Source organism: Chamaea fasciata, unplaced genomic scaffold, assembly GCF_029207755.1.
Source record: "Chamaea fasciata isolate MVZ Bird 193981 ecotype frontalis unplaced genomic scaffold, bChaFas1.0.hap1 SCAF_56, whole genome shotgun sequence".
Taxonomy (NCBI): domain Eukaryota; kingdom Metazoa; phylum Chordata; class Aves; order Passeriformes; family Sylviidae; genus Chamaea; species Chamaea fasciata.
In genome coordinates, this window is record NW_027094141.1 from 454,763 (window position 1) to 481,925 (window position 27,163).

A 27,163-nucleotide genomic window follows, 5' to 3' on the forward strand; every position below is an offset into this window, starting at 1 on the left:
TTTTTACACACAGTTTTGTTTACAAATTACAGATTTAAGTTACATTATGAAGCCTACATAGAGTTCTACCCATAGGAAATATTCACACAGTTTTTCCCCTCCATACAGCTTTGATTGTCTCACTTAATGTAGCAATAAAACAAAAAAGTGATGCATTTTCTTAAAGGAAAAATTTCTTGGTACGTACATACTGCAAATAATGAAATGGCTAAAGACCAACAAAGTACTAGAAGGAAATACTAGAAGGAAAATATGTTTTTTTCATCTAAAAAAGGAATCTTCTTTTCATCCACTGTGGAATTTACCAAGAGAATATATTCTCCAGTACACAGAACATTGAAAAAAATCTTTTCTCTCTAAAGAGAATCACCTTGAGACTTTTTCAAATAATATGAATAGGGTTTGTTTATATTTATCCAACTTCCACTACCTAGATCCTTCTTTCTTTGCTGAGCACTATCAGTCATTCTCTAACAACTAACCCACAATGACAAGTACTTCTTAGTCTAACAGGTTTGTGATGAAGTAACCAATATTATAGTTAAACTTTTACTGGATACTTACAATAGGTGAATATAGCTGTAAAAAAAGCCGTACACATCACTATTAAATATTCTTTAAAACACTGGTAGCTTGCAGCCACAACATCACATCAGCCAAAAAAACTACCCCACTTCCTACTGTTTTCAGCAGTGCCCATGTAATTTTCCACTAACAGGAACAGTAGCCAAAGCAAGCTCTGTAAGACGAAAAATAAAATAAAGAAAAGAAAAAGAGAGAAATAGACTTATGGCTAAAAATATAATAATTATAATATTCTTCCTTGAATTATTATAGAAAGCAAAAACTTGGAAAATGAAAAAGTAAAGTTGTTTCTTATTTGTTTTCCATTTTGATCTTGGATATCCTCTCATTGTCACATTGATTATTTCACACAGAAAAGCCTAGTCGAGAGTTTTTATTTCATCTATTGCATTTTTTCAGAAAATAAATACCTGTACATTGAGCCAATGAAAATTAAAATAAAAATCAGTTGTCACATACATTCTCCTTAATTATATAAAAGATAAATTTTGGTGGAAAGATATACCATCCTTCTGAAGAACTAGAGTTTAGGATCTTATTAATTCTATTATGTCAAGTAATCAAATGAGAGAAATTGCTCACTTGATCTCTAATGCTAAGCAAATGGAAGATGAAATCTATGAATATGCTATAAATATGCTATAAACAACAACAACAACAAATTTGAGTAAGCTATTTTTAGACTACAATATCCCCCAAACTGTACTAAGGAATTGCCTCCAAAGGAAGGAGGAACTGCTGGCAGATATTTGCACTGTGAGAAAAAGAACCAGATTTTTATTTTCTTCTGAGTGTTTTTGTGTTGTGAGTTCTTATCCCCATTTTCTGGTTTATACCAAGAACTATGGTAAACACCTTTCCACCAGGTCCTAAGGACTCAGATTTTCTGTTTCAGATGTAGTGTTCTATTCACAAGCCTAACGAGCTTGTATGCGCCCGAGGAGTGGCGCTAGGCCGTGACTTTCCACAGTCACGCTTAAAGCCTGAAATTAGAGATTTGCCAGATATGCATTCACAGCTGGTGCTCGTGCACAAACGTGGTGCTGCTCCCAGCCCCCGGCGCCTGGTGGGACGCGGCGAAGTTTGCCAGAGGGATGACCTTGACGGGGTCCTCGGCGGCGCAATGTCTTTCACAGGTGTTGTAGAGCTGGGGCCTGGGCCCTCCCTGGCCCTTGTCACTGTCATCCTTTGGCAGGGGTCTCCCCAGGGTGTGACGGCCCTCAGGTCTGGCTCCTCGGGCCCAGCCTTGCTGGAAGCCAAACGATGGCAGGGAGGTGTTGGGCTGCTGGAACTGCGTCAGCGCCGGTGGCATCCAGCAGTTGTCGGAGTGGCCGAGGATGAGGCACTCCTGCGTGCAGTTCTCGGAGGCTTCGGCCAGGGCTTTCTGCAGGTTCACTTCGATAGCTAGGAGGATGGAAAGAACACAGGACAGTGTCAGGGCTGTGAGGAGAGACAGACAGAGGGAATCAAGGTCAGCAAAGCAATCCCCGCCCTACACTGATGGCCATGGTTTGGGAAGAAAAGGCTTCCAAGGGTAGAGGTTCAGTGAAGGTTCAGATGTTGGGGCCCGCAGTGTTGTCACAGTTCACACCATCATTAAGGATTTCTAATAAACCCTTATACACTCGATTTCCCAGAATCGTACAACTGCTCAGGTGGGAAAACACTTCTAAGCTCAGTGAGTTAAACCAGTAACCCAACACCACCCTGTTCACCCCTAAAAAAAACCTCAAAGTGCCACATCCACACGCCTTTCAAACCCTCCCAGGGATGATGAATTCCACCACCTCCCTGGGCAGCCTCTTCCAATGCTTGATGACCCCTTCAGTGAAGAATTTTTTTCCTAATGTCCAATCTAAACCTCCTCTGCCAGAAGCTGACCATCTCCTCTGGTCCAGTCACTTCCCTAAAATAATATTTTCACCTCTTGCAGGCGTCATTTCTGTAACAAAGCTAAAAACTTTATAATAATTTAATTCCATTACTCTAGATATTTGCACAGAAATACTTGGAAAAAAAAAGACTTTTGGTTTCTTTAATATTCTCTTAAAACTGGATTTTTTTCTTGTTTTCCTTTGCTTAAGGCAAAAAAGCCTAAATTGGGCACTAGCCAAAGATGGTCCACTGGCCTCAAAGATGCACTCAAGCTACAAGAATGAAAAAGCATAACAGCTATTTTAAAGAGAATTGATTTCTCCATGCATTCAGTACTCAACACCTTGAAAAATCAAAGAGTACTAGCAAAAGAAGATGTAATCTCTGTAGTTTGCTAGTAATCAAACCAGATTTCTTCAGTAGATGTGAGGTTTGTGCCCTTGAAAAAGGATTATAGAAATTTTAATTTGTTCAAAGACAAAGTAAACTATGAAATCAAAAACTGTTCATTTGTAATACATAAATATTTTTGATCTATTTCATTTAAATTGTAGCTTTGCCATGGTAGGTAAATTAAAAATGAATGGAATTTAAATTTCTACAAATGGTTCCTCAAAATAGTTTTAATATTGCAAGTGTTGATTTTATATTCTCTTCCTGTTTACAGGGTTAAATACATGAGAAGTGCAGAAGAATATCTGATTGGATATTTCCTTGTGTTTTCTTCATAAAACTTCCCAATGAAAGATACAAACATATTTTTAATGCCTGTCTTAATGAAAATTGCATTTAAAATCGGATTCTGGCTGATAAGCACTGGAGAAGGAATGCCACTAAAATTACTTATAGCAATGAGAGTGCTGAGTAGGAGCCTCCCACCCTCTGAGCTTTATGTTTAGACAGATGCTGCATTTCTGTTTTAACAAATATTTTGCATGTTGAAACCTGTGTAAAGCTGCAGAGCACAAACACTTATTTCCATGCTACATCTCAATACAAAGGAATTAAGTTTTTCCTTCAGGCATTGAAATACATAATGTTGCTCTCCAAAACAGGATTTTTTTTTTTTTAAATCTACCATGTTTAAGAAGACAGCTGGTTGCTCGTTATATCATGAATGCTCTGTTCTTGATTATTTCTCCTTCAGGACTCTCTACATGTCAGTTAGAGGAATGATTGTTTATAAATGTTATTTTGGTGTATTACTGGCATTTCAACATGTCCTCAGTCATTTTGCCTGAGTATTTTTCAGTTTAATCCTGACAAAGCTTTGGCACCTTGCTGTTGAAATACTAATCCAGTTTTGATGGGCAGTAGGAGACATAAATATGGAAATAATTCAGTAGAGGCAAGAGGTACTGCAAAAAAAGAAAAGTTTCTAGTGGTAGATTAGTCTAATCTTTCTGTGTCCTACTATCTGCTATTACAGACATAACTTTAAGTATATTCAAGTCTTTTAAGCTCTTTAATTATCCAGGTTTGCTTCTATTCTGATGAAAGCAACTCCCTGAAATTAGGTACAACCTTGACAGAGTGTGGAATTATTCCCATTTTGTAGAGAAACTGATCTTTTTTGCATTAATTAAAAAAAAACCCTTAAAATGCTATTAATTCAGGTAAAATGTGAAATACACACAATTATTTATTTGGAAATATTGCTTATTTGTTTTGAGGTCCTCACAGCAAGAGGTTACAACACTTGTACTGTACCATTTCTCTCGAACTACACTAAGAGAGTACACAGAGCTAAAACAGCAAAAGGAAGCATTTGACAATAAAAATTTAACATTTAACATTGGCCAAGGCAACTGTGGAAGAAAAAAGGTTGCCTATAAAACAGTCTCCACACCATTTCAAAGATCAGGACAGTAATTTTGTGTCACGTGATGCCAGACTACCTGGAGACTTGGAACAATGTTACCATGTTAAGAACAAGAGTATTGTTAAAATTACAGTCTTGTTTATTCTGTTAACAAAGAGATGTTTTAATTTGAGTTTTCGTTTTATTAAAAATAAATAAATAGGACCCCCCAAAAAACCCAAAAAACACACCCCCCCAAAGAACAACAACAAAAAGCAAAAGAAAAAAAAAACAAGAATGAAAACCCCAAAGCTTTATAACTATTCTGGACACAATCCTAAGATATGAATGCAAATTATTTTTGTGTTGTTTGGGTCTTTTTTTTAATAAAAAAGGGTGCCAATGCAGGACTGTTTAGAAGAAACATCTTTTGTAGAAGTCATAATCTTTCTTTCAATCTTGTTTCAATATTGTTATCAGAGTGTGCTTTTCATCAGGGCTTATGGTTAATACCATGTAAAATATACAGTTTTCCTTAACTTTGAAAAAACACTTTTCAATGTCAAACAAAAAAACAACTTTCCCCACCCACAAACCAACGGCTCTTGGAAAATAACTCAAACTAGAACAAACTGTAGAAAGATTTCTGCATGAATATTCACTGAGCATTATCTTTTATTTGCCTGCTCCTTCAGGCCATGAAATAGATCTTCTTTTTGTCAAACTCTGTCAGAATTCTGGATACCCAAAACTATCACAAAACTCTGTCTCTATTTTCCTTACATATCATTCCAGCCACACCTGTGGGAGATGTGAAATTCAGTGTTCAAGTGGTCATTTATCAGAAGCTCTGCAAATTGACCACAGCACCTTCTGGCTGCTACTCTTTAAGCTCCTTTCTATTTTGTTTCCTTGCAAGTAGTTCCAAATGTGGGTGACAATCAAATTTTCTGAGCCTTTCTCTCTCATTCCAAAGTGATTATTCTGCACAGTCTGATAAGTAATCAGGGGAAGGAAACACCTCTGACACCTGCCTCCACCCGTCAAGGAAGAGAAAGTTCCGGCTGTCTCTGAATGTTTTCAGAAGAAATGATGGCTCTTGCAAGTGAAATTCAGTGTCTGGTACCATCTTCTCACATAAGACATGACAGGTTTATAAATGGAAATAGGAGTTTGCATATTCCCCACATATTATGAATAAAGATTACATTCCATTGAACTCTTAGCAGTCTAGCTAGTTTCTTACTTCAATCAGTTACAAACCCTCAATTTTAGATATTATTTTCCAAACTACATGGAGACTCTTCAAACATGACATGAAAATTATACAAAAGAGAATTTTTAATTCATATAATAGATCACACTCGTGCACCTGTGAGTTTACCACTTTGATTTGAACTCCAGGTTGTTTTAGGAATGTTTTTTTTTTCTTTTTAATTGTCTGCAGAACTAAGAACATTTTTAAAGAAAGTGTCTGTCAGCTCTTAAGAAATGTTTAGATCAGAACTGTCAAGTATAACTAAAAGCACAACAGTTAAAAGACTTTCTTCATTGTTCCGCAGTCTCATCATTTATAGGTCAAAACAGTTTTCAAGTAAGAATATTTACCTTCACTCCAGAAAATCCTGATTATCCTCTTTGCTTTTTAGAGATGAAAACTGAAGAGCTTGACAGTGCTACTCTCCTTCTCAGTCTACAAAACTCTGGCGCAACTCTTTGGCATTTCTGGCTTACTATTATGTTCCAGTTTTAAGACTGTTTCTCATGGAAAATTCACAAAGGGAGACAGACTGTTGGTACAAGTATGTTACCCACAGTCTCAGAATGTTGAGAAGTTAGAATTATGGAATCATTTTGGTTGGAAAAGACCTGAAAGATCATCAAAACACATACTTGGTGTACAGACAGCTCACTTTATTTTCTACCCTTTCCCTCCAGCCTTGAAAGAGACATGTACTACTAAATGAATGTCAAGAGGACTGGTTCTTTCCTCACTCTGCCATGAAAGTCATCACTTGCACCACAGAATCACAGGGATTAGGCTGGAAAGGACTTTTGGTCTAACCTTCTGCTCATACCTGGGTATATTTGTTGAAAAAGAAGAGTGGCTTTTCCAAAAGGCCAGACTTTCAGAATTGTACATATCCCTTAAGAGAAAAAATCCGAATGCATGTGTTGAAGGGAAAGATGTGCTTCACTAAGGGTTGGACAATCAAGAACATGAGCTCTTGGAGAAACCTTAAAAGATCCACCTTTATACACAAGTGTAGCAATGATCAAAAGACATTTGTAAATGCATTCATTACCAAAGCACTCAGATTCATTAGAAGTTCAGAAACCACCAGGCTGCACAATACCAATGCAGGTTTAGGGGCATAAAAACTGTGCAAAGAAAATTAAAAGGAAAAAGAAAAGGGGAAAAAAAAAAAAAGAAAAAGAAAAGGAAACCTTAAACCACAGAATATAGAGTGCTTGAATTTTAAAGCCATGTAGCTGAAGTCTTAATGAAAAGCCAGTTTTGAATTTGACACATTTTGGATGCAAACCATCCAGCGTTACATTTAGAGCACTCTTGTTTCATAATAAAGCAAGCAACAATTAGCAAGCAATTAAGCAAATTGCCCATAATTATGCCATTGCCGAGCTATTTTTCATATTTTCACAACACAGCACATACATGAATACATGGCTGGCAGTGCCAATGCTGTTCTGTCAGCATCCAGAAGTGCCTCTCGTTTACTGGAGCGTTTCGTACTGAGCAGCTCCCAGCGCACCTCCAGCGCTCTCTGCTCAGCAGGAGCCCACCAGAGTGATGGAGATGACAACCCCAACTCCTCATCTCAGCCAGCAGCTCCTGAGGAATGGAGCTGCCCCCCACCCCCCCACTCTTTGCCCATGTGTATTTACTAAATGTGGTGCTAAATGTAAGCAGGAATTCAAGCATAATGTGGGGAAATTATCGTCCGGAATTACCCTGGTGACCAAACATGGCCACTTGAGTAACATCATTTAGAGGTCTCCACCATTTGAGGAGAACAGAAATGACATTAACAATAAAAACGGGAGGGAGGAATAGTAGTTAGTGTAAACTGTGTTACTTTTAATAAAGTCAGGAGGAAGAAGCTTGAATGCAGGAACCCTAAATAAGCGCTGCTATAATATACTCTAGCTTTTTGGTTTAATAATAAAATGCCTTTGGGAGGAGTTCCCTATGAATTTTTTATTTCCTGTATACATCTCAATAAATTAAAAACCTAAAAGAGTTACTTAAATTCTAGCCTTGGAACCTTTTTATTCAAAGAACAAGTAGGACACACGACCCTCAATTTTCAGCTGTGAGTACAGAGCTTGCTTTGCTTGTGAGAAATTAGGGAAGATTGATCCTCCACATGTTCTGACTGAGGAATCAACAGGCATGAGGGAAATCACATCTTCCTGTGCTACCTAGGCTTGCCAGATTGTGCTGGGTAGCTTGCAAGAATCAGCTCTGCTTCCATTGCAGTGAACATAGTTTATATCCTAACAGCCGTGGTTTTAATTTGAATTTAATCTTAAAAAAATACTTCTCATGAAATCCAAATGATAGGATGAGGTGTGAGGATTTTGCACCTGGATTCAACAAGTCAAGCAAACATTATTAAAGACAGCAAAGGAAAGTTGGTGAGGGCAAGAGGAAATGGAGGAAGTGTCAGGGCAAGAGAGTCAGCCTCTAGTAATTCCTGTCTCATTAACTACACTTGTGAAGTGAATCTTCCCCTCACAAGCAACAGCCCTACAAATAAAGCACATTAATCTTTCATTTGGTTACCTCATTGTTATTCTGACTAGAGCCTCAATCTTGTATTAATCATAACCAAGATATGGTCGAAAGGCAAAGCTCCTGTAAAAAGTTCAGCTTCAATAATTACTGTTTTCCACAGAAAGAGAATTCACATGAGAAAAAAAGAAACAAAAACAAAACAAAAACCCAAACAAACATACAGAAAAAAACCCAAACCAAAAAAACCCCCCCAAAAACCCCCAAACCCAAGTCCCCAAACCTCCTGCAAACTCATTTTTTGAGCCAAATGAACATGGGTGTGACAGATTGTAGGACAGTACATGGCGCTGACCCTTACTGCTCTACCAGTCCAATTGAATTCATCTTTTATGTTCATGTTTCGCTGATATTTATGGGAATAAAAAAGGTAATTTGCAAAGGCCACATGTTTCTTGGATTAAAATTGTATATTGAGTTTTCAGTAAGAGTTTTAACTATAACTAGTAAAGCATAATGACCACCTAAAATGGATAACCTAAAATCTAGTATATTGATTACAATAGTGGCTAATACAATGTGCTTTATTTAATATTTAATTAACTGCTTCCCATTTGTACTGAACCTTCTTAATTATTAATACATGGTTCATTATTTAACATAGAATATAAATTCAAATTCAAATCAATTAAACAAGGTGAAACTACATAGTGAGAAATGGTTTATCCTCCAGCAATAACCTTCGACCTGGAAACATAGTAAAGAGTGAAATTAGCATTTTTTCCCCCATACCTGCAAAGACTGTGCATTATAAGTGATACATATTAAGCTCTACTACTGATGTAAAATTCTTGTGATAAACACAACATCCTACAAAACTATGCTGGATAAAAAAGGGCTTCAGCTGTCACTTTTCAGAGGAACCATTTATGCAGAATATAACACTATACCTAGTTTTTCAGATTTCAGTTTCAAGTAAAATTACGTGTGTCCCTGAAGGAACGGCAGCTTACTGATTTTACTAAAAATCACTAAATATCTCAAAAGAGTGAGGATTCATAAAGAGAACTAAGAATCACTATGCAATCTACATAAACTCACTTTGCTGTGGAAACAAGAAAATGCATTTCCTAAGTTTAGGCTGTGTAATCAAAAAATCAGATACATCCATCTAAAACTCTGATACATCAGAGCAAAGATCTGGGCTTGGAGATAGGATGAGTGTCAGGAAGGTACAAAGGGAAGAGAATTTCTGGGTAGAACAGGGTCAGAAGCACTAACTTATTGATAAGGGGGCTACATGAACATATCAATATTCCTCTATCCCACTCTCCTACCAGATTCCAACACTTGTGACAAGGAGCAGATTGGGTGAGCCCCCTCAGCAGAGGTCAGGGCTGAGTGAGGAGGATGAGGATGAGAAGAAGTTCCTGCTCAGTTCTGTTCACACACAGCAGTTCCTTCAAGGGTCGGTGTGGGAAAAAGCCCCTCAAATGTCTGTGTTTACACCCTCTATTCATGCAGTCTCTTGGTGTATCTCCATGCCAAATGGTGCTCTGTCTTCCTTAGTATTGCTTTTGCAGTAACAAATAAACAAAAGTTTGATGGAAAGCAAAGAAAAAAAAATCTTTTAAATTAAGTAATTGAACAACTGTGCGCAATTGGTCGTGGTTCAGACACTTTAATGAAATATTAATTTTCAAAAGGGAGTCATAAAATCCCCAAATGCTCAGTGAGCTAGTGAACATATATCTCCTGAGATAACTTAAAAGGTAGACAATAAAAGTTGTTCTGAATTGTGTTTTCATCAGATATACACAAACAAACTTGAAGTCAAAGACCACTAGAGCAGCAACCAAAACAAACCTAAAACAGTCTAAAATATTCTGTACCTTTTGTGTGACTCCAGCTGTATTTCAAGGAAAGAAACCCAAAGAAACTATATTTCTTCATTAGAATATTAACCTTTTTTACTGTTAATACCCTGTTTATTTTTGAATATTTTGAAACATTTTTTACAATAATTACCTATGCAGTTATTTATGTAACACACTATGCTTTTTTGAGTGATGATAGCTATTACATTTTATTGGACCATCAACAATAATAATTCTTTCCAGCTGAATGTATAAATAAAGCTTGCTGTGGATTGACAAAACAATCTTCCCATCAAAAATGTCATTTCAAAATTCAAATGCTTTGTGCCAGTGTTGATTCACATTACATTTGGGGGCATAGTGTGGTAACTGGTAGTTCCCATTTTCTCTATTCAATTCATTTTCACTTATTTCTTTAAAATATGAGGATCCTTAATATTATGAAGAAATGGCATTATTGAATGGAAATGTTCCCATTTCTCCAAAGCTGTCCCTCAGATTTTGCATTTCACCATAAATATCAATTCAGGTTATGATGCTAGGAAAGAGCACTGCTTATATTTCATGCCATCTGCAACACGGTCTAACAATAATCACAGCTATTCCCCTTTTCTGAATTCCCTACAACACCCTAGCAACTACTGCAGGAGAATAAAAGTTACGCTCCACCTCAAAACTTAAGAATACATAATTATGAGTAGTTAGGATAAATATTTCAGGGTAAGAGGCCATGGTTTGTAATTCCCCTAAAGCAGGGTCCTGGGGTGGCTCTTTGATGTTATATCCCCAACTGTCCTCTTTATGCTGTATGTTAAGTTCTCTACCTTTAAGACTAGTTCAGAGAGAGAGGAGGGAGAAGGAAGCAGTGTGGAATTTGTTTCAGACAGGGCCTGACTCCTGCACATTGTTTCTCTTGGACAGCGTTGTCTGCAGCGCCTACGGACTGTGGGACAGAGATCTCCTGTGCTTTTAGTTAGTTTTAGCTGCCTGAGGCAGAGGAGTTCCCTGGACTGTTTTTCCTTTGCCTCAGGACTGTTTAAAGCCGCTCTGGACTGAAAAGCCCAGAGGAGCAGCGGGAGCTGACCCGCGGCCCGGCGGGGCCTGGGCCCGCAGAGCTGAGCTACCCACAGCAGGGACTGTCTGAATTTGTCATCTCACTTCAGAACAACGAGAGGTTCCATTGTTTCATATTATTCATTCGTTATGCTTGTGGGCACTTTGTTTGTTAAATAAATCGTTTTTTCCACTTTTCTCTGGGGAGGTTTTTTTCCTGGACCAGTTGGGAGTGGGCCCGTTTGGGTTTGCTTCCCAGAGGGACCCTTTTTTGGGGATTTTCTCCCAAATTTCCCCTAAACCAGGACAGTGCAGCGCGTGACTCCATTGTGTTTTTTTAAGACCATTTCATGACAACCAACAACCTTGAGGAAGGGCAGGCTGGAAGAGTAAAACTTCAGCATTCCACCTGTCCGCAGGACACTGGGATTCCCCTCCCGCTTGCCTTGTCCTCCCTGAGAGGACTCTCTCCTCCATATGGCCGCAGCTTTCCTCTTGGAAAACCCTCTCAACCATAGCCTCCTTGATGACTACGCAACGGCTTCCACCCAATTTTTCACAGCAGTTTTCTGTCAAGACCACTTTGTCAATCTGCCGCCGGCTACCCTCAGCGGGCCCACGAAGCTGCTCATCCCTTTGACAAAGGCTCCGAAAAGTGTGAACACATGGAAAGGGCCATGTTTGATTAACAGCCCTGTGATTGCTGTAAAAATGAAATTTGAAAGGTAATAATTACATTTGTAATTACTTAGGTCTAAATCTCTTATGTTTCCTACTCCCTGTATTTCTGGGCAGCTGGAGCAATGACTCATTAATAATAATAAAGTCATTTAACCCTGCAGGCACGTTACAAGGAGAAAGATGTCATTTGTCACCAATGTAAATAGAACAATCACTGAAGGATACAGCAAGACCACTATTTCATATTTATTGCAAATGATAAAAGGGACATTTTGCACTCATTCTCACCATGACATCCCAATCTGCTTGTTAATTATCAGCAAACATAAGGGGACAGCATACAACATATGAGGGCCTACTAATAATGCATTGTCCTGCGGTGACATTTCCATAATCACTTTAAATCTACCCTGCACATCTGCACTAGTTAGAGCTTTCAGCTCTTGAAATCATACCCCCTAGTAAGGAATGAATTATCCTTTGCAGATTGAGCACACAAAAACAGCTCTTTCTCAGAGTTTGAGGGTCTGATAGCTGACATGTGCCTCGCTATTACTTTAAGTGATAAGGTTTGGCATTCTGTTGCACTTGTGGTGGAGCACAGTGTGACTTAAAAATAAATGCAATTGTATTTTTAGGCCAGGAACTTTGCAGTTGTAAATCTCACTGGCAATATTTTAAACAAGGACTTCTGCAAGTCACTTAATTTTCCAGTGGTTTTCAGCACTGTTCTGTTCTTTGCTTCCTCAAGAACTCTGGAAGGACAACTCTGTCTTAGATGACACAAGTGCCCTTTTTCATAGGCAGCTCAAGTAAGTTACTCAGAATTTACTGGATTTTTAAAAAGTATTACTGATAATACTCCCTGTCTATGAAATAAACTTCTGAAGAAAGACAATTCTTTCCCTATATGATTATATTAAGAGCCATGAAACTTTGAGGAAAATTCTTGCAGAGAAATTTCGCCTGTGGCATCAATATGAAAACAAATGAAAGGATGTTTCAGGTAAATTATCTGAGTTTCAACTCCATCAACCTAGAACTTAAATTTTTTCCTTGGTTTGCTTATTCATCAGCACTTATCTAACCATCAGACATGTAGGAAGAACCGAGAACAAACTTAACAATACGGAGCTATAAACTGTTATTGTGTGGGTTAGAAAGGAGGAAAGAAAACTTCCTAAATCTGCTTATATTTTCCCCAGGTATTACAACAAAAGAAAGACATGCTTTCAAAAACTTAAATAAGTAGTGTTAAGAAATAAGACACATCAGGAAAGAGTAAAGTGCACAGAGTAAAATTCATATTTTCACTGTTAAGATAGTGACAACAAAGAAAGGCTCGTATGTGGAGTGAAATGTTTTGTCAAATTGAAAAATGGAAATAATATGAACACTACAATTTTCACATCAATTGGAGGTAAAATGTTTTGAATTACAGTCATTTTAATCTTGTTTTATAAAGAAAATGACTTCAAATGGGTGATAATTTAAAACAGCATAATCCAAACTTCATTGTGCTCCAGTCAGGCATTGGAGCGTGGCTCCAAGTGATTTGGAGCAATCTTTGCACATCAGCTCAGAGCCTCATTCTCAGCAGACATTTGAACAACAACAAAAAAAAGATTCCTGAAAACTACAGTTCCCATCATTTACCTGAGAGCTCAAAATCACTGACTGAGATGGCTCCAACTTCCTAATTGGGCCATTATAGGCATTGCTGGCACCTTCAGAAATTTGGGCAGCATCCTACTGAGGGAACGCTGTCACAGCTACCAGCTCTTTAACAGTCCCTTGTGTACCAGCTTCTCCACTGAAATTTTTCTGTTTGATTGGAAGTTCCTCATCTCACTCACATGAGCCTTCTCCAACTATTAAGAAGTTTTTTGGGCATCAAGGAGTTTTGCTGACAGGATATATATTAAAAAATATTTATTTATTTATATATTTATTTATATATTTATTTATATATTTATATATTTTTATTTATATATTTATATATATATATATATGTTCTCCAGAGTAAATTTCAATTAAAAATATAAAAACAGTGGAATTTTAGCTAGCAGCATTACTAAACTTATGTGGTTCATATGATTTTATCAGCCCCTAGACAACTGACAAATGATGGGAATAATTTAGGCCAGATCAACACTTGACACAATCCTTTACAGAACATTTTCTCCTAGCATGGATAATTTTAAAAGGACATTGTTAGGAAACAGTGATAGCTGTGATTGTTCTGGAAGATTTTAGTGTCAGTAAGATCAGCCAAAGGAATGGAAGTGAGCAGCTGCTGACAGCATCTTGTCAGCCCATTGCAACAGCTGTCAGGAGTGGTTCTGTGACCTGCAGCCATGAGGACTATGATTCTTGAAAACAGGGTAGTGGTTATTGTTGTTGTTATTATTATTATTATTATTATTATTATTATTATTACTACTACTACTACTACTACTACTACAACAATTAATTACGCAGAGCATAACGAATAGAAAACTGTGGGGGTATTAAGTTAAACTTCATGAGGTATCCAATCGTTCATGAAATTAAACTTCATTACTTGGAAATATTTTTAAATGGAAATAAACACACTGGTTGATCTTTAAATTCTGCTTTTATAAGCTCAATTATATAAACATCTTCTTATAACCACACACTGTCTGTGTGTCTGTGTAAGGATTCTGAGGAGAGATATAAATTTATTGACCTTCAAATTTCAGAGAGTAGGTGTCAAGTTTTGACTCAGACCTCCTTATATTTATATTTTTATACATTGAACCATAGCTGTCTTTTCAAAAAAATTTAACGTTCACTCCTGTTTGATAAGCTTTGGCATGAATATGCCTAGGCTAATAAAAGCCTAAGATATATTATTTAACAAGGTTAAAAACTAGCAATCAGACTTGTCAGGGAACTTATCACCTCCTTTAGAATATAAGCCTCAATCAGCCATTTCTCTACTGCATGGGACAGGGGCTCTCTTAGGTTTAGATTTAAGAAAATCAGTTCTCACAAAGTCACTAAACTTCAGCATCCAGCTCTTTTGAAAGTCCGAGTTTCAAATTTGTTTTGAAATCCTGGTCAGGGCAGACACACACTGGAGGTAACCAAATAAATCCCAGCAGTTCTTGCTGGGTGTGAAAATTCTTGAACTAACCTAATCTCTAGTTCATAAACCCACAAAATCCCATAATTTATGTTTATTTTTTCTTAAGTCCTACAGAAAGGATATTTTAAGTCTGGGTTAAGTGCTGCTCTGGCAGATGCCATATAGAAAGCTGTCAACACTTTTGGCACAGATTTCTTTTTGAGAGGGTTCAAACCTGAATTTCTGAAGGTGATGTTCCTTGAGCTTCATCAAACTGCATTTCACAACCAACTTTCCTACAGTTCCTGTGGATGGCAGGAGAAGTTTTGACTCAGTCTGTGTTCCAAAGGGCTGCTTTAAATCTTTCTATGTTTTTAATTAACCATAGGATATAAAAGGACCTAAATGAAAAGCTACCAGTCAATTGCTGACTAAGTGTTCACCAGCCTGTTATTGAACCTATTTCATCGATTTGTTCCTTAATTCACCCATAGTCTGGAGATGTCATTAATATGCTCAAAGTTAATTTATTATCCTCTATTGCTTCTATTCAGGCCCATGTTAACAGAATAAATTCATCACAAATGATCAGACTTGAAAAGGCAGATTTGGATTCTGACAGAGAATAATTGATCATGGCTGGGAAAAAGCCTCCCACAGACTGGGCTGTTGGAATGCTGGAAGATGAAACTGGAATGACTGCAGAACTCCTGCAGAAAAGGACATGAAAGTCTTGGGGGGCAAAACAAACAAATAATAAATCCCCGACTCCATCTCCCCAAATAGGGAGGTTCCTGACACTGAGTATTTTTCTTTTTCACACTCACAGGTCCTTTTTCTTACCTTCTACCCTGAGGCAGAAATAATCATTAGGGCTCTGCTGGTCCTCGTTTCCATACCCAGAGCTGGGGACAGAGGGGCACAGGGAGTGCCAGGGACATTCAGAGCTCTGCAGAAATTCAGAATTCAGAGCTCTGGGGCCACAGACTGCCTATCAGTACATCCATGCAGCACATGGCCCTGCTGTAGTGCTGCACAGCGCAACACTAATTTATTTAATTTGCTATTTTTTGTCACCATCCGCGTGATAACACCAGGTTTGGGGTGATCTACTGCTCTGTTACACCACGCTTGCAACCTATCTGTATATTATCTGAATTACAAAAGCAACTGGATATAACAGCATTTATGACGTGTTTCAGGTGCTGTTACAATAGAAAAAAATCAAATCCATTTTGTAGTTATAAGTCCATTATCCAGTGGAAATGGAAAGCACAAAGATACTGTCATGAATGTGGCACCACTGTGATTGTAACAGGGGTTTGGAGATTTATTGTAAAGCCCAGAAACACTTGAAATGACACAACTGATCATGGCATCATAGTCAATATTCTAACTATTATTATTTCGGCAAGTTATTGTTTTGTCCCCAGCTTCAGCACGGGGAGAATTCTCCTTCCTCCACAGCAGTGGCTGCTGTGGACTGGACATGGCCCCTTTTCTGTCAGACTGTGACTCCATTTATCCATCCCTTCATGTACTTGTCTCCTAATTCTGTACACACCAGAGCCCTTTCCCTGCTCCTGCTCTTGTTACACTGAGTAAATATGCAGTGTCAGGACTTGAGTTACCAAATTTCCCCAGGGAAAAAGAGGGGGAAAAAACCAGTGAGTAGCCCAGACCTGTCCAGGAAATAAAAAAACTCGCTCGGCTCAGCCTAGATATTTTACAGAGGATCTTATATACTGATATAGCAATGAATATCAGTACCCAAGTGTTTGTAAATATGTAGATTTATCTGGATGATTCCTTCAGAACATCCCACCTCCCTTTACCCTCTTTCTATCATATTCCAGAACCCACCTGAATTGTGCTTCTAAATGTGCTGCTATCGATATCTGGGTGGGTGGGGGTTTTTTGTTGTTGGTTTTTTTGTTGGTTTTGGTGGTGGGGTTTTTTTGTTGTTTTTGTGGTTTGTTTGTTTGTTTGTTTGTTTGTTTTCCCCCCCAGATTCAAATGCTTATTTATTCTATGAATGCCTTGGAACTAAGACCTTCAATGAGGTGAATGTACCAAAGGTCTGATCAGTACCGGATGTCCCAATGAAGAACCTCTGTACCAAAAGGGATCCAGTATTTCCCAGGGAAGCAATGGAGAGTTAGAAAGTGCAAACTCTGCAATATTAATTCAGGACCCTTGTGTAAATGTATTTTGATGCAAACTTTAATTAAATTATCATATACTATTTTTCTCATTGGACCCTTGGGCCCAATTCAGAGAGTAAGTAGTTATTCAATATTTATCTACTCTAATCAGCATGTGGCCATACACCTTTTTAATTAATATTTTCAAAGCCTTGTGTTGAATGCAGATTTATTCATTTCCTCATGTACTCTGTTGTTTTCACAACACAATCAAAAGCTTCATGAACATGAATAATATCCCACCTGAATTATTTGCTTTATTGAGGCCATTTGCATCTGGGAAACTGAGGATTTAAAAAAATTGAGTAAAATTATGCAGCCTCCATTATTTCATTATTTCTGGGTGCCCAACATGAGATAACTTAAACCAGATTGTTATACTCTTGAGCACTGGATACTATATTAGATGTAGTTTTCAAAGCTTCCCTGTTGGAGAAGGGGATGATGTCCTTGGCACTCAAAGAAACTCCAAGAAACCCAAATGATGAAACATGATAGCAAAAACTCAGTTTTCCCCCACCACCAAAGAGCTGTGCTGCCCATTTCAAAATGTACAACAAAAATACAGGAATGTTGAAGAGCTGTCTTTCATTGTCCTTACTAAATCTAACCAAACAGAACATCAAAAAAACCCATGAATGTACTTTGAATAGTCTTACAGTGATGAAGAGCTCATTATTTTAATAAACCACTAAAAATCTAAGAATTTTATGAGCTTTGATGATTTCTTACAGTGCCAAAACTTTCCAGAAGATATATCTTAAAAATTAGCACTAACTGTAATGTAATAAAATGTAATGATTTCATAAAATTTGACATGGTAAACCAATTCTAGAAATTCCTCAAAGTGCTTCTCGGAATCAAATTTTAGTCCATTTTTTAAATGGACTGGACTATAGTTACAACTGTTCCCACTGTAAAATCTCATTATTTTTATGTAAGTTAAAATAGATTGGCCCCTTTGCAGTGAGAAATGCACAACTACATGAGTGTTTCTCAGAACTGTGCTGCTGTTACCCCTGGCTGATGAGTGACTTGTTTTGCAGCCTTTTTTCCCTGTCTGTTTCTGCCATGGGTTGTACCTGTGGGGAATATTAAAGGTAAGGTGGCTTTCAGAAAGCTGTGAAAGCAGGCCCCAGAAACAGAAGGAGCAGAAAAACTTGGAATTAGCTGCAGCTGTCAAGCCTGAAAGTAGGAAAAGTTACAACAGTACAGCAAGCAAGGACATGAAACAATAGTCTGAGACTTAGGTTTGGCCAGGATAGACCTTAAGGCTGCAGAAAAATCTGCTTAGCAATATAGTAGAAGGTTTTAAGTTTAATAATGGAGTATTATGTATTATAAACAGAAAGCATCCAAGCAAGCATTGTTTGAAGCAGGTGTGTGTGTGTTTTAAGTGACTGGCTAGAACAATTGTCTGTGAGCTTTAGCAACATGCTATTGGCTGGAAAACTTTTAAAATGCCCTGTGACAGAGAGATCTTTGGCTGCTGCTGGCAGACAAGAGCTGTTGCCATCTTTCAATTGTCTCAAACCCTGTTATGAGGCTGATGCTGCAATAAAGACTCGAGGAACATCGTAAACTTTGTTCTGAGGTTGATTTGTAATAAAGATTTGAGAAGTGTATTTAGTAGTCCTGTCCCATTCATGCACAAACTTCCAACACGGTACCCTTTTCTCCCTAAGCTCTGCAGACAGGCTGCAGTTTCCATGCCAAACCCTCCTGTCCTTGGGGAATGAGCCAAGTGCAGAGACTGACAATGAAGAGAAGGGAACGGGACACACGCAGAAGAATGCAGGAAACACTTTTGAGGGCAGCAACTCTGCTCTCCCTTTCTAGTTCCAACACCATCATCACCTGTGGGAAAGTGACTTTACAAATGGTTATCATGGAGATGGCAGAAAGCTCAGAATTCCCTGGGCTCCTCAGCAGCAGGGAGCTCAGGGCAGTGACTCTGCAGCTGGGCTGGTGAGCTGTGTGATCACTGAAGCCACAGCCATCAAATCCCCCTGGATGAGCTCACACCCCTTTTCACAAGAAAGACTCTTCAGGGGAACTAAGGAGCACAGAAAAAATGGGTTAGAGCTTGGCATTTCATGAAAGCAGAGATTAGATCAATATAATTATGTAGCAGAGTGTGTAAATGGGCTTGAGGACAGCTCCAAAGCAGGAGGAGAAGAAGGGGTATCCAACTCCCAACAAAAGAGCTTGGCACTTGGCCCCTGGACTTGTGACAACTTGAAAAATAAGAGCTCTGAAGTGAATGGTCATATTTCTCTCATTCCAGAGAAAAGAAGAGGGGAAAAAACCAGATATTAATATCTATCCTTTCATGAAAGAGAAAAAGGAAGTGGGGAAAGCAAGATGCACTCCCAAGGAGTTCTGGTCCATCAGATTTTAACGCCAGGCTTTTAATTGCAAAGTTCCATCTTCACAAGTAACAAGGTGCTGGCCACCTCAGAGGAAGTTCAGCAAACTGCATTTTCTAATTTGGACTCTAAGTACCCACTAGAAAGGCCATTTGTCCAAAGATTTTTTAGACACAATTGCTTCAGAAGTTCCACAGGCTCACAGTAAGCAGCCGGAATGAAGGCTTCTCTCTTCAACTCACAAAAAAAAAAAAAACAAAACCAAAAAAAAAAAAAAAAAAAAAAAACAAAAAAAAAAAAAAAAACCAAAAAAAAAAAAAAAAAAAAAAAAACAAAAAAAACCACCACCACCCAAAAAAACCCCAACCAACCAAACAAAAAAAAACCTGTTAAAAAATGTTCACAACTAAACACAACTAAAGTTTGAGCTCGTAACTTTTGCCGGCCTGCATGAAATGGTAACTAAGAACTGCCAAAAAATTAAAATAGGTATAGAAAATAAGTATTAAAAAAAATATTGGCCAGAGCACACAGATTCAAGCACATAGTCAAATCAAAACTGGTAATTGCTGTATTCCAGTCAATTAATAGGGTGTTACAAGAAACTCTCAAAAACCCTCATAAGTATCTGATATAGTTTAAGAGAACAAGCGACTGTGAAATGATGCATTAAAGGAAAAGAGGCTGTTCTAATAATTACCTTTCAGTCCATCCAGTGGCTCTGTCCGATTCCAGAATGTGACATTCCTGTACTGCTGACTCTGGGATTCAGTACTTTCTCCTCTGACATATATGGCAAATTCTGTCACTCACCCGACATATCGTGTTCATCACAGATACACTTTTTTCTGACTTATTTTGTGCACAGCTTATCATATTACCAAAAATGGGTAAAACAACTGGAGGAAAAACAACTGGGCTCCCTGTGAAGGGGCAGCACAGAAAAAAAAATTTATCAATTCAGATTTTTAAATAGCTGTGATACTTTGAATGGAGTGTGTGAGCTCTCAAGAATTTGTTACTTCTTGTAAATTATTGGTCCAGGGTTCTTTACCTTCTGAAGATTTTTTTTAAATTATTATTATTTTAGTTACTGCTTTAGATTGTCCATCAAAAAGAAATAAAGAAAGGAGCAAAAAAGCCACAGGGCACCTAAAATGCCATGAGGCAACAAGCTTCATCAACATCTTTAAATCAAAGACTTTATCTTCATATTTTCTCCACTTCATAACAAAACTGGATAATACATGGAGAAATGTTCATTATATTCTCAAAACACAAGATTTTATGAACCTGATAATACTAAAATTTTACCTTGCCAAATGGTTCACCATGACCACATTAAATGCATTACATTGGCTTGTTATTTCCATGCTAAATGACCAATATAAAATTACTGCACAAGTTCTATGGCTGGTGAAATAAATCTGCTCAGAGGACACTCTTGATTTCCAGTCAGTCAAATCTGGCTGCCATCTGACATATTAGACAAAAAAGAAAAAGTCATCTTTATATATATATATATATATATATATATGGATAGATAGATAGATAGATAGATAGATAGATAGATAGATAGATAGATATTAATAACAATCCAAACTACCCATGCTTTTCTAAAATTGGGTCAAAATCTCAAATCCTGAAACATATTTCATTTCTGCTTCTGTACATGAATCCCAGTGACATTTCATGCCAATCACTGTGTGGATTTTCTGTCCTGAAACTTGGTGGATAAGTCACAAATTATGCTGGGGTGGAAGAAATAGGTGAAATGAAAATATCCCTTGAAATCAGTGTTTTTAGTATGATATGTGGAGGGTCTTTTTGCACAGAAAAAATGAGATGATTAACAAAAAGTTGTCTTAGTTGTGTTAATTATCAATTTATCATAATTTTGAGAAGATCTGTGAGGATTGCTGGAGATGTGCTGACAAGATGTAAGAAGAATGGATAAAGGAATAAAAATAAACCCATGGAGGGTGATTGGGATGTTTCCTTAGCTACAATTAACTGAGATTTTTATGGAAAATTTTAAAAAATCTATTGCAATATGGAAAAAGATATTTTTTGAGTATTTAGGAGTCCGTTTAAAGGTAAGACTTTTCAGGCTACTTTTTGTAAACCCATCAGCTCTGCTAAAGCACTGTTTTTACTTCTAAGGAAGACAAAATGTCACTTCCCAAGGAAATTGATTCCAGAATAAAAAAAAAAATAAAAAAAGCTGTATACAGGTCACAAAATCTACTTGTCTAATTCATTTCTTGCTTCTTCTTCTTTGCCTTTTTCCCCTCCCAAACACCCAGTGCAGCGCTGGGCCCTTCTGTTTAGTCAGTGGCCAATTACAACTTCTCTGGCGCAGTTTTTCATCCCAAGGCAATTTGGTAATCTTACACTGATTAATTAAACCCGGGTCTCTAAACAAACTGCTCCAATTCCTGTATCCAGAGCTTGCATATCTAATCCAGATAACAGGATAAGCAACGTGACTGTCAAAGTTCACCAAGAAATGAAAACAAGAGCCCTGTGTTCATTCTTCTTTGTGGAGTTTCTAAACAAAGAGTAAGTTGTACTTCTAGGTAGAAAATCTAATCTGCATTTAAATAGAATTTCTCCAAATAATAAACAAAAGCCTGAAGCAACAGTTTTACAGCAAGTCTCGCTGCTAGTGCAGAGCCTAATCCTTCTATCTCTATCTGTAATCCCTTCTACCCTTGTATATTAATTTCCTTGCCGGTTTATCAAGTCATCTTGGCAGAGTTCACAGGAACAGCAGCCTCTCCTCACTTCCTCAATTCTCTGCAAAGCTGAGCCTAAAGCTGCTCCAGCTTTGGGTGGTCAGCAACTCAAGGCAAACTCAGATTTATGAGAACAAAGGGAAGTTATTAACCCCAAGAGGGAGAAGGATGGCCAGTAGCAGCATAAATCTCCCCCCAAAAGAGGCTTAGGCTTAAAACAGCAAGATGTTAAATGCTGCAGATTAGTTTTTAAAATCTTCTGGGACAGAGAAGTTTTCAGATGCTACCTTGCCACTCAGTATTTTATTTTTATGTTTGAAGGCAACAGATCTGATACCACCTGAAGACCTCACCTCTCCTACTGCTTTCCCTCAAAAGAACTATTTACATATTTCAGTAAACAAATTAAAAAAAAAAAATTACCCCCCTTCCCAAAAAGGGGCTCTGTTCTAAATTTAAAAACAATGAAGGAACTCATTATTAAATGAAAAAGATACCTCAGAGGAAAAGACAGAAGGATAGAATTAGCATTCTAGATGAGATTTGCCAGATTCTCAGATATAAAGAAAGTTAGTACCAGATGAGCAATAACTAATTTAATTCAGGCAGCTCTGCTTTAATACAGGTCACTGCTAATTAGACAAATACCCACTAGATTTGTCTACCTGATTCCCACTCCACTCCTAATATTGACAGACCATCAGCACATCAGCCTTTAAAATATTTTCTCGCTGTAAGCCCAACAAATTTGACCTATAACTCTATTGAATTATTAGATGTTGTTCCAGGCTGACTTGTTCTCTAAAGGGCCAAGGGGACCCAGCTGCCTTTGAACCAACACAGTTTGCAGTCACAGGGATCATCTTGTTTACAGGACTCAACAATATAGAATTTTTTTTTTCCCCTGAAAACAGAGTTATAACTCCCATTTTGTGAAAGGCATTTTTTGATTTCAAGAAAGAGAGATAAGTTAGGAGTCAGTTTTCCTCCAGACTGTAGCACTTATTCACATTCAAGGAAGAAAAACAACAATATTAAGGATTCTGTAAAAGAACTTGATAAGCTCCTTTGGTAAGCAGAAAAAAAGAAAATCCCAAACCAATTAGTCTCTCAAGGAAACATTCTCTTTATGAATCAAAGCTATGTGCCAATAAGTATTTCTTATTAAGTAGAAGATTCTTGCTCTGCAGGGTAGGAGATGGACACTGCGTAAATTGAGTAAGTGTTAAACTGAATGAGAAAATGGTTGTAGGCAGAGAAGAAATTGAATAAAAGGGAAAAAAAAAAACAACCCCAACCAAGCTTTCTACTTCACTACTAAAGATAGCAAGTTAAAATTAGAAAAGGATATACAGTAATCTTGTATTATTGATGGATTAATGATATATTTATTAAGAGAGAAAATACACTTTGCATCATTATAATGCCATAGGGACAATAAACTGCTTTGCTAAGTGTATAGGGGATATTTTAGCTACGGCCAGAGGCTTAAATATTTCACCATTCCACTGGAAAACATGTAGGAATTCAGATGGAAAACAAAATCCTATGTAAAAGACAATCAACTCACAGCAAGAATAATTAAACCAGCATTTTATGTTCCTGTACAGTCAAGTATGGAGATGATTATTTGAAGTGTTCTTACAGGAGGTCAGGTTTCCTGGCCTGGCTGGCAGACACAGGGAACTGCACAGAACTTACTCCAGCTGTTGGTGCAACCAGTTTAAAAGTGAAATACAGCACCAACCTTGCCTCTTGATGGATGACAAAACACAATGAAGAGAAGGAGAGGAAAAACTTTGGGTATTCCCTCATTTCTCAGATGGCAGGAGAGGTTCACATCTGCCCCACTCTCTTTGTTTTGCTGGGAAGTGCATTTTTACACCACATTTGCCCATCTTTGGCACCAAAGATAAGCAATGGCACATGAGAATTGGCATGGCTTAAAACCCTGAGCAAACAGAGGACTTGCAGAAAGTGAAATCCAAAGATCAAGCATGATGTCACACTTAGGGAACATTTTATAGAGCTGCGTTCACCTCTGCCTTCATGGTTTTTGGATCTTCAGGATTCATGTTTTGAGGCTTTTTATCTCAGTCCTCACAGGTAGAAGCCTCTTTTCAAAATCAAAGTCTTCCCAGATGATCAGAAAACAGAACATGGTCAAATAGCATGAAAACAAAGGGAAAACAACTAACTAGAACTGAGAAGCAGCAACTCAGGGAAATTGGAAAATTTTGAGTACAAAAGCCTTTGGCCTACATATAATTTTTTTTAAGTCCTCCATATTATAATCTCTTAGAAAACAAATTTAGCCACATAATAGCAAAGTTTTCTGTAGGTGTTTTGGAATTTTTACTGAAAAATCCCCAATATTACCAGTTTCACTTTAAAGAGTCACACAATACAAATAAAAGCACTCATAAAGTCAATTAGAAGTCAAAAGAAAATAAGCGTTGAACCAAAGTAATTAAACTATGCAATAAGAACGATTAATCTGTGAGAGTTCACGGCAAAGGTAAGGCACGGATCTGGCATGTACAGTGGAGAATGGATCTAAAAAATTCCCTAATTAGTTGGAATTAAGTGGTCACCTCCCTTAATTGGAAGGAAGAATGAATGCAAACTTCAAGAGGAAAGGTTTTCTTTTTTTAAAGCAGGGAAGAGGCTTCCTGCTCCCTCTGGCTGTGCCCCTGCCGGGGGCAGTCCCTGACCCTGGATTTGGGTTTCATCTCTCCCTGCTGGCACATCCCAGGCTGGCCCATCCCAGCCTCCTCCTTCCAGCAGGGAATGCCACAGCTGGGAGCATTTCCAGCTGCATCCTCTCAGCCCCAGGGAGGGCAAAGCTGAGGATGAAGTGCTGGCTCTGCCCATTCTTCTCCAGGAAATGAACCCTGACTCTTCCCAAACCACTCGGGTTCAGCCGTGGAGACAAGAAGGAAATCAGAAGTGTAATTTGTAGCTGCTGGGCCAGGGGCCACACCAATAAAAAGGATATTTTGTGAATTTTAGAGGAGAGCTATTAGCAGTCTTCATTTATCCCTCCTCCAAGTAAGTTTTACCAGGAGTGACAGTGGCGTTGGCACTCTGTGAGGATGTTCTGGAGCCTGGGAGCAGGAAACAGCAGGGGTGCTAAAGCTCCACCTCAGACCCATGCCCAAGCCATTACATCTCCACATCAGCTTTTTTTTTTTTTTTTTGGCATGGAGCATCACAACTTTGGCCTCACAGCAAAAAGAAAAAACATCCAAAAAAAATTATTTCAGCTTAAAATGTACCATTCACTTCTGATCACTTTCTTTTTTTTTTTTTTTTTTAATTCAGTTTGTTGTGAACATAAATCACCCTTTCCCAACAATCTTCCTGGCACACATGTGGGTGCCATGGCAACTGTCACAATCTCCAAATCCTGTGCTTGTGAAACACACAACTGGGTGATGAAAGGATTGCTATCTGTGAATCCATAGATCTGCAATCACCCCCTAGCCGTGGCTAAATAGTATAAATAATTGTAGCATGGGTCTGTGTTTTTTTTTTTTTAATGGGGAGAAATCCAGCAATAAGAACAGAAATTCAAATATTGCTTTTCCAGTCCAGATGTATCAAGATATCCAGCATTACAAGTCTCTTAAGAAACTGAGTAATTAATTACGTTGCATTCAATGTAGTGAATAACTGCCAGGAAGCAGACTTAAAACTCGGATTCTGTTTTAATTTATTTTATTTATGGGCACAAGTGAGGCCTTCAGGTAACTGAATACAAAATAAATTGGACTGTGACTGCTAAAAGAAAAGTAGATTTAAGGTAGATTTAAGTAGAACAGGTACTTAAAACTAAAGAATTGCTTAAAAACCAAGCAAAAACAAGACGGGAAGAGGAAAACAGGGTCATTCTAACCTTGGTAGTCCACATCCCGATGCCTGAGGTAGGAGGAACGAACCACATACTAAAATATCCCTTCATATAACTTTTCAGACTCATCTCATGTCCTTTTCAAACCATCTGAGTCCCAAAACACCCCATACTTTAGAAGATTCTGAAATTAATATAAGCTTATTTTCAAAATCTGCTTCTGCTTTAAGTCAGGTGAAAGGAAACACAGAACAAGTTCTGCTGAGAACTATTCTTGTTTTGCCTGAATTGGCTTTTCCCCCCTTCATCCAAACTAATTAAAAAATGTTCAAAACAATGAGATTTCCTTAGCTTTCTTACCATGGGCAGGGATTTATTCCTGAGTTACAGGATTGCAGAGGTATTATTCAGATAATAAAAAAGAAGGCCAGAGATTTGTAAACAATGGCAGAACAGCTTAACCATTTGATCCGCACTTTTCTAATAGTCATCATTATAAGAGCTTATTTTGTTATTATATTCCATTCTTCCTGAAATATCCAGTAAAAAACCACAGTTCAACTTACCCTTGAAGTATTTCCCTTTTCCATTTTAACAAAACTTGGGAGTTTCTGAATATTTCTATGCCTCTATCTGTATTCCATGAGGCTGCCCATTTCCTGAGCAGCTGAAGCCCTGAAGGAGAATCCTTTGGCCATATATTCCCTTTATAAATCCCCAGCTGATGCAGTTTACAATACTCCACTGAACTCCTGACTTTTATTTACAAAGCTCAGAAGAGAACTCATACCAGTGCCAGGCTGTTACGTACACCAAAGGATGTATCCATTTGATTAAGTCTCCTCCTTTATTCTCCACATTGGAACAGAGAGAGCAGGAGTAGCTTTTTCTTCTTTTTCTCCTCAGTGTTGCAGTTTTTTGTTTTCAGTGCAAGCTACTGGCATAAAATATTTAGCAAGACGTGAACCAGAAAAAAAAAAAAAACACAAAAAAACCAAAAAAACCCCACCAACTAATATTTTCATAGTGAGAATGTATAGATTACACATGGAATAGATGGAAAGGCACAAAATTAATTCTCAAAGGGCTGGTAAAATTACATCTGAACTGTCTGAAAGCACAGATCTGGTGTGTATTTAACCACCACTGTGATTGGTGCTTTCAAAAAAAAGAGGAGTCCCTTAAAGTTACCTATTTCTGTTGGAAATTTTAAAACTTTTTTTGCATGTGTTACAGTTTACTTGTTTCACCCAGCTCCTGTAACCCCTGCCACTGCTTG

The 27,163-nt window shown here is 37.8% G+C and overlaps 1 long non-coding RNA gene across 1 annotated transcript; it reads right to left on the bottom strand.

The window, feature by feature from the left end:
* Window positions 1-759: 759 nt before the first annotated feature.
* On the bottom strand, window positions 760-26,945 carry LOC136304189 (uncharacterized). Its single transcript, XR_010724413.1, has 2 exons — window positions 26,451-26,945; window positions 760-1,989 (listed from the first exon to the last, which is right to left on the bottom strand). It is a non-coding gene; the product is annotated as an uncharacterized lncRNA (long non-coding RNA).
* Window positions 26,946-27,163: the final 218 nt, after the last annotated feature.